The sequence below is a fragment of the Pelodiscus sinensis genome, chromosome 1, assembly GCF_052426305.1.
Source record: "Pelodiscus sinensis isolate ZL-2025 chromosome 1, ASM5242630v1, whole genome shotgun sequence".
Taxonomy (NCBI): domain Eukaryota; kingdom Metazoa; phylum Chordata; order Testudines; family Trionychidae; genus Pelodiscus; species Pelodiscus sinensis.
Genome location: NC_143052.1, coordinates 93,055,644 through 93,062,962, shown reverse-complemented (window position 1 = coordinate 93,062,962; position 7,319 = coordinate 93,055,644). Strand labels below are relative to the sequence as shown.

General features: G+C 48.3%; 1 protein-coding gene across 1 annotated transcript in view; it reads left to right on the top strand.

The window, feature by feature from the left end:
• Positions 1-2,952: 2,952 nt before the first annotated feature.
• The window catches only part of MGAT3 (beta-1,4-mannosyl-glycoprotein 4-beta-N-acetylglucosaminyltransferase), a 67,984-nt gene continuing 63,617 nt past the window's right edge, over positions 2,953-7,319 (top strand). Inside the window, exon 1 of the mRNA XM_075936609.2 lies at positions 2,953-3,109. The gene's annotated coding sequence lies outside the window, so the exon portion shown is untranslated. The remainder of the gene's footprint in view (positions 3,110-7,319) is intronic.

Below are 7,319 nucleotides of genomic sequence, written 5' to 3'. Positions count from 1 at the left end.
ACGGAACACCAACAACAGCACAACATTCCTCTTTTTCACTATCGACTTCGACCTTTTTGAGACCAATGGACAGCTGTTACATCAGACCGTTGGGTATTACAACTGGTGGTATCTGGGCTCACCATCCCCTTCACTACCATACCACCCACAAATCCACCAACCCCGTCCCTTTTCAGTGACCCCTTTCACGAGAGCCGCTTAAAAGAAGAGGCACAGCGTTTGCTCTCCATAGGAGCCATAGAGCCCATACCCCCCAGGTCAGAGGAAGGGGCTTCTATTCGAGGTATTTTCTCTCAGGGTGTGTCTAGACTACATGCCTCCTTCGACGGAGGCATGTAGATTAGCCAGATCGGAAGAGGGAAATGAAGCCGCGATTAAAATAATCGCGGCTTCATTTAAATTTAAATAGCTGCCCCGATCTGCCGATCAGCTGTTTGTCGGCAGATCGGGGGAGTCTGGACGCGATGCCCCGACAAAGAAGCCTTTCTTCATCGACACAGGTAAGCCTCGTGAAACCAGGCTTACCGCGTCCAGACTCCCCCGATCTGCCGACAAACAGCTGATCGGCAGATCGGGGCAGCCATTTAAATTTAAATGAAGCCGCGATTATTTTAATCGCGGCTTCATTTCCCTCTTCCGATCTGGCTAATCTACATGCCTCCGTCGAAGGAGGCATGTAGTCTAGACACACCCTCAGAGAAAAAGACCGGAGGATGGGTGATCTCCTTGGATGCGGCGGATACAGCAGCCCGAACCATGGCGACTGCAATAACAATGAGGCGCTCCTCTTGGTTGGCTTCCGCAGCAGTCCCAAAGGACTGGGGGTTTTCCGACAAATGGCCCCGTCTACAGAGGGCTTTTTATCACAAAAACCTCTTCCGCAAAAAGGATCAGGTGAGAATATGCAAATGAGCGCTCCATTTGCATTTCCTCTTCTGAAAAACTGCTGCAGTGTAGATGTATCCTATAAAGTGAACAGAGACTTCCCAAGCACTTCAACCAAAATGCACCATGTTAGGTAAAATATAAACAGATTATTAACTGCAGAAAGAGAGAGGTTAAGTGGTTAGAAATAGAAAGCATAGAGATCAAAATGAGTTTCTAAGGAACAAAAGTAAATTCACAGTCTGAGTTCAATAAACTAAACAGGATTTGAGTGAAGCCGTGTTTCAGTTTGCTGGATGGTATAAACAGGTCACAGATCCTCAATACTCAGGCTGCAACTGCCTTCCAGGGCAGGACTACCCTCTCTCAGTTCAAGTTCTTTGTCTTCCAGATATGGTTCCAGAGGTGGTTGTGGGGAGGAGTTAGGCCAAGTGATGATGTCACTTTCTCTCTTTATAGTTTCTTCTAGCTTGTGGGGAAGATCTTTTGCTTTGATCCAGTGTTCCCTGTAAGATGAGAGCTTGAGTGGCCACCCATGAGTGATTCAAATGCTGCCAAGCTGAGAAACAGAGCACCTTCAGCTGGCAACGTGTGTTTTTGCTCGTGGTGCACATCTGCACATGCCTCTGTGCATATAACAAAATGTATTCCACACATGGATGGAAAATATTAGAGAAAACATTGGGGCTTTGTCGACACTGCAGAGATCTTCCGCAAAACTTCTTGCGCAAAAGCGCGCCCAGACCTCAAAAGTGCATCGCAGAAGCGATGTGCTTTTGCACAAGAGAGCATCCACACTGCACGGACGCTCTTGTGCAAGAAAGCTCCGATGGCCATTCACAGAATGGCCATCAGAGCACCTGTACTTTTTCTGATAGGCTCTTTTTGCACAAGAAAGTCCTGCAGAGCGTCCACACCTACCTTTTTGCACAAGAGTTATAGCACAAAAAGGAATTATTCCTCGTGGGGAGAGGAATAACTCTACTGGCAAAAGCCCTCTGTCCTGTGATTTACTGTATCTTTTTTTCGCAAAAAAAGTGCTTGAGGTGTGTATGTTCCACCATTAGGGGTGGACGCCTGCCACCAGCCTCTCAGACACTCCTCTCTGTAGCTGGCTCCACTCCAGCCCCACTGCCACTGGGCTCCAGCCTGCAGGACTTGGACTTGAGCTCTAGTCTGCTGGGGCTCCCCAGCCACTGTGGCCTCATTTCTCCCCCGCCTGACCAGGAATCTCCTGGAACTGGACTTGCTGGCTGCTTCCCTTTTGCTGCACTCCACCAGGGATCCCTGGGGATGGGGCTTGTCAGCTGCCCTGCTTTGGCTGCTGGCTGCCTCACTACTGACCCGCCCGTCTAGGGCTGCCCGGCGATGGGGCTCGCCAGTCCTGCTGGCCGGAGCTCCCCAGGGATGGGGCTCCCAGCCGGTTCCCATTCCTGGGTGCCAGAGCTCTCTGATCCAGCAATATCTGCAGTTCTGCTGGACCATGGATGTTGCTGGACCAGAAAGCCCCAGATTTTGGAGGTTCAACCTGTTCCTGCAAAGATGGTTGTGGGTGTTCCCAACCTCACTACATATACACATAGCAAAACTTCTTAACTTCCCATACAATAACAACACATACACTCCAACAGGATATTAATGTTCAACAGGTTAAGGCTTTTAAAATGAGACCTCAATATGTAGAAAACATAATTATATGACACTAAATGTGGGGGTTCCAAGGTGTTGCTTTGAAGTACAGTGTGCCACAGGAAATAGCTGGGCAAAAACTTAATGTGGATTTAAGATTGTATATATGTAGGATTTAAAACACACTTGAGAGACTATTGCAAATTTCTCAGAAAAACAACCGTTAACCTGGAAATCCCAAGTTAAGGTTCTTGGGACCACATGTGGAGACCCTGTGTTGGCAAACAAAGGGTTAACAGGAGCCTTGCAGCCCAGTCAGCTCTCCTGTTGGCATTGGGCGGAGGGGGCTCAGAGCTGGGTGGACATGATAGAGGCAGGCGGAGTTATAAACGGGAAGGAAAACTAGAGGAAATGAGTATACTTTAGCTAGGGATCTCTGTGTTGTTACAGATTCCTGCAGGGTCAGGGAATGACCCGTGAATAGGGGTTGCTAATTGTTTTGTACTTCCTTGTTAATCAGCAGCATAAATATGCTGTTAGTTTTTTCACTTGGGACACGTTAGAATGCTTTGCGATTCACATCCCTGTAACGCAGGTAAGAAAAATGATAAAAGATCATAAAAATACACTTTTGAAATGTCTCTCACTCTCTGTGCGAAAGGGTTCCCTCAGACAATTGGATCTTTCTTGTTAGGGCAGTGGTCACCAACCAGCAGACTGGGATCTACTGGTAGATCTTGGAGCCTCTGACAGGGGATCCTGACTAGTTCTGCCAAGAAGCTATCATGTGCTGGCACTTCAATTGCCCTTCCACCCACTGTTATGCTGCTCCTGCCCCCTCTGCCTTGGAGCTGCCCCCTGGGAGTCTCCTGCTTGCTGTGCAGAATGTGGGAGGGAGAAAAGGAAGGGGCTGATGTCAGGGTGTCCTTCCTCCCCCCACTTCTGTACCCTATTTCCACACAGAGGTTAGGTCTAGACTGCAGTGTTTTTGCAGAAAAAGCTACTCAAAGTGCACTCCGCATCTTGCGTAGCTTTTTCCACTTTTTTTTCAGAAGAGGCTTTTCCATGAAACGAGGTATACAGGGCTCTCAGAAAGAGCACGTTTGCTCTTCCACGAAAAAAAGTGGAAGAGCAAACATGTTCCTTGGATGTGGCGAGGTTTTTGCGGGATACCTCCAGAGGTATCCCGCAAAAACCCCTTAGTCTAGACGTAGCCAGAGAGAAGGGGATGGAGGGAGCTTGGCAATGCAAGTCTCTGTCACTCTCATACTGTGTGTGTCTGTCATTCTCACAAACACACACTGTTCTCCAGTCTCATCTCCCAACCCAACACGTATGTGGTGGGTTGTTGGTACTACTAGTACTGCTTGCAAAGTGTGTTGGTTTTGGTTTTTGGCTGGTCTGTGTATTTCATAATTTTCATTTCTCTCTTACGCTTAAATTTAATTATTTGAGCGGTGAGTACTAAAATGCCTAACCTGTCATGGCTGGAGTAGGGTTTTTGGTGATGGTGATTGCTGCTCCTGGAAGTGGCTGGCTCCTGGAAGTGGCTGCTCCTGGAAAAACCCTCCTGGACCCCAATTCCCCACTCTTGGCGAAGCCCAGGGCCCCTCCCAGATTCCAAACCCCTTGGCCCAAGACCAGAGCCTGCACCCCAATCCCTAACCCTAGCCTGGTGAAAGCGAGTGAGGATGGGGGAAGAAGGAGGATGGAGTTAGCAGGGTGAGGCCTCGGAGAAGGGGTGGAGCCAGAGGCAGGGCCTCAAAGAAGAGGCGGACGGAAGTGAGGCAAGAGTATTTGGGTCTGAGGTAGATCTTACATAGCACTTACATTGAAAAACTGATCTTGTGGTTAAAAAGGTTGGCTGTGTTAAGGGGTCAGAGGCTGGCTTTTGTTGGTGTTTGAGTGATGGCCAATAGCTGTTTTTATTATGTCTTGGCATTAGTAACCCTACCTATGGACAGAGTAGAAAAAAAAATCATTTAAAGTAAAAGAGATGGTAATAACCTGTTAAGATGCTCTTTGCAGCAGGCCTGGAGTAGAGGCCTGCAGAGTGACTGAGAGACATACTGAGTCTAGCAAGGGCTCTGAGACAGACCCTGAGGTATGGCAAGGGAGCAAGTGGTCCAGGGACAAAAAATAAAGTGTCTGAATCAGGGATGAAAATCCCATTTAATTGGTTAACCAGTCAAACTTTGTTTAACGAGTTAACTGATTAAAGGGGATGTGGTGGGGGGTGGGGAGGCTGGGCTGGAGTGGGCCCGCCACCATAGTCAACCCCTGCCTCTGGACAACTGGAGCAGCTTCTGTTTGCCCGTGACAGGTGGGGACTGCTCCAGCCCCCACCGATTAATGGACTGGTCTCTGGAATAAAAGGAGGGTGTGAGTTCCCCTAGGGCAGTAGATCTCAACCTCTGGGCTGTGAGCTGCTTGGGGCTTGATCAGCACACAGCTGCATCCTCAGGGCCATACATGTAGTATTGGATATAGCCCATAATGGCAAATAGGTTGAGAACCACTGCCCTAAGGCCTGCTGAGGAAGGTGGTGCAGAAACGCCTGATACAAGGCTAATGACTTGAGTCGTGCTGAAGGTCCAGTGTGAGGGCAGGGAGCTATCGCTTTGTTGTACTCCTGGTTTACCCTGGAAGGGGTGAGGTGGCCAGAGGCCCCAATCACGAGAAGCTGGACCAGCAGCAGGCCTGGCTAGTGGAGGAGACTAATGAAAAGGCCCTGCAACATCACCACCTGCTACAAGGAGGTGCACTAACTGGTGAAAGTCTTCTACAGTTATGCTGAGCTCTTGCATCTGACAAAGTGGGTTCCTGCCCACAAAAACTTATGCCCAATTTTGTTAATCTTTAAGGTGCCGCTGGGCTCCTCATTGTTTTTGCTGGAGCAAAAAACTAATAAAAGAAAATTCTTCTTCACACAGCGCACACTCAACCTGTGGAACTCCTTGCCAGAGGAGGCTGTGAAGGCTAGGGCTATAACAGAATTCAAAAAAGGGCTAGATAAATTCATGGAGGTTAGGTCCATAAAAGGCTATTAGCCAGGGGGTAGGTATGGTGTCCCTGGCCTCTGTTTGTCAAAGGCTGGAGATGGATGGCAGGAGACAAGTCGCTTGATCATTGTTTTCAGTCCACCCCCTCTGGGGCACCTGGCATTGGCCACTGTCGGCAGACAGGATACTGGGCTAGGTGGACCTTTGGTCTGACCCAGTAATGGCCATTCTTACGTTCTTATGGTCTTATGAGCAGGCCAACAAGGCTACCACCCAGTCTGTTTATGGCCTTAATCCACCTCTGGCTTGTGAAGTTCTAAGCTTCACCCAGCTCCTAGGGAAGTTCGGAGTAGTAAATCACAAGGAGAGATGGACCTCTCATGTTATTCCATGTATCATTTTCAGGGCAATTGCCCTGTGTTTCCCCTCTGTGATCCACCAAAGGCATCCACTTTAGGCTTCTTGTTCCCATGCATCACATCTCCTGGATAAAGACCCATATCTCACTCTTGCCTGACCAGGGATTTTAAGGCTGAAGAGTTCCCTGCTTACTCTGTGATATCCTCTGTAAGCTAGACTGCCCCAAAAAGCCAATGTCTGCACTTTGTTTTTTCTCCAAGGACTAGGACCAGTTTAGTGCCAACAGTTCCAAGTTACCACACAGTTTCTTCTAAGCAAGCACATTTATTCTTAAGGTGAAAACATGAAAACAATAAAAGAATCTCCACCCAAACTTATCAGAGGTCACCTCATCTCTAGTCTTAGCCTCTAGGGCAGTAGTGGGCCACCTCTTGTCCAAGGGCCACTTGCGGCTCCTCCAGGTTCTACGTGTGTGACTTGCGAGACGTTTTGTTGACAGTTGCCCACATGCAGGGTTGTCAGGTTTTGCTGGTTTTTGTCCACATCATTTTTTCCCCACTGGTATTATTAATGACACACACGTAAAGCAAGGGCACATGAAGTGAGGTTTGTGCTGACAGCTCACAACACTGAGTGTGAAAGCTGCAAGCTCCCTCTGCATCCAATCAAAGGGATGCTACAGTTCAACTGGCGCACCCCCGAAATGTGTAGGTATTCAAGCACAGTTGGCAAACCTAACCTATCTCGGGAGAGCATCTAGGTTATGACAGTCTTGCAGCCCAGGATGAAGGAGGGCCAGTCATGCCACTCGCTATCTTAGGTTGCCCATCCCTGCTCTTGGGAGTTTTGACTTCCACATCCCACAACTGGGTAACAAATCCATAGTCACTTTTGATCCAGAAGTAGTGTGGATTTTTGATCTGGGTTTTCTGTTACAGGTAATCCGCTGCCAGCGACTCAGTCCTCAGGGCATAACTTCAAAAGGTGGGGGTTTTGAATAACTGGACTTGAGGAATTTGCTTTAATTTCTCCCTAGGAATTCCCCCAGGAAATCCACTTCATTATTGTCCCAGATGTCCTTGATTGGCACAATTTTCAATATAGTCTTGAACTCCCAGGTCCTCCATGTGTCACATATCTCCCTACAGAGGTGACATAGGTCCTAGCGCACAACAGTATATGAATTGAATGCAACAAGGTCTTCCAAGGGGCTTTCGAGTATTTGCCCTATCTCCTGCACCCTATATATCTCATGTGTATCATGGATTTTTAGGTGCCTAAGCAATTTAAAAGCGAAAGACAGCAGAAACTGAAACTACCATGTGGAAAACTGACCCAAAACTCCCACGCTGGAGAAGGCCGAGGGCCTGGTTCTTCCCTATTCTGCCTTTCGTGTAATCATTCTTATACCAAGCACACAGTGGGTTTAAATGCTGGCATATT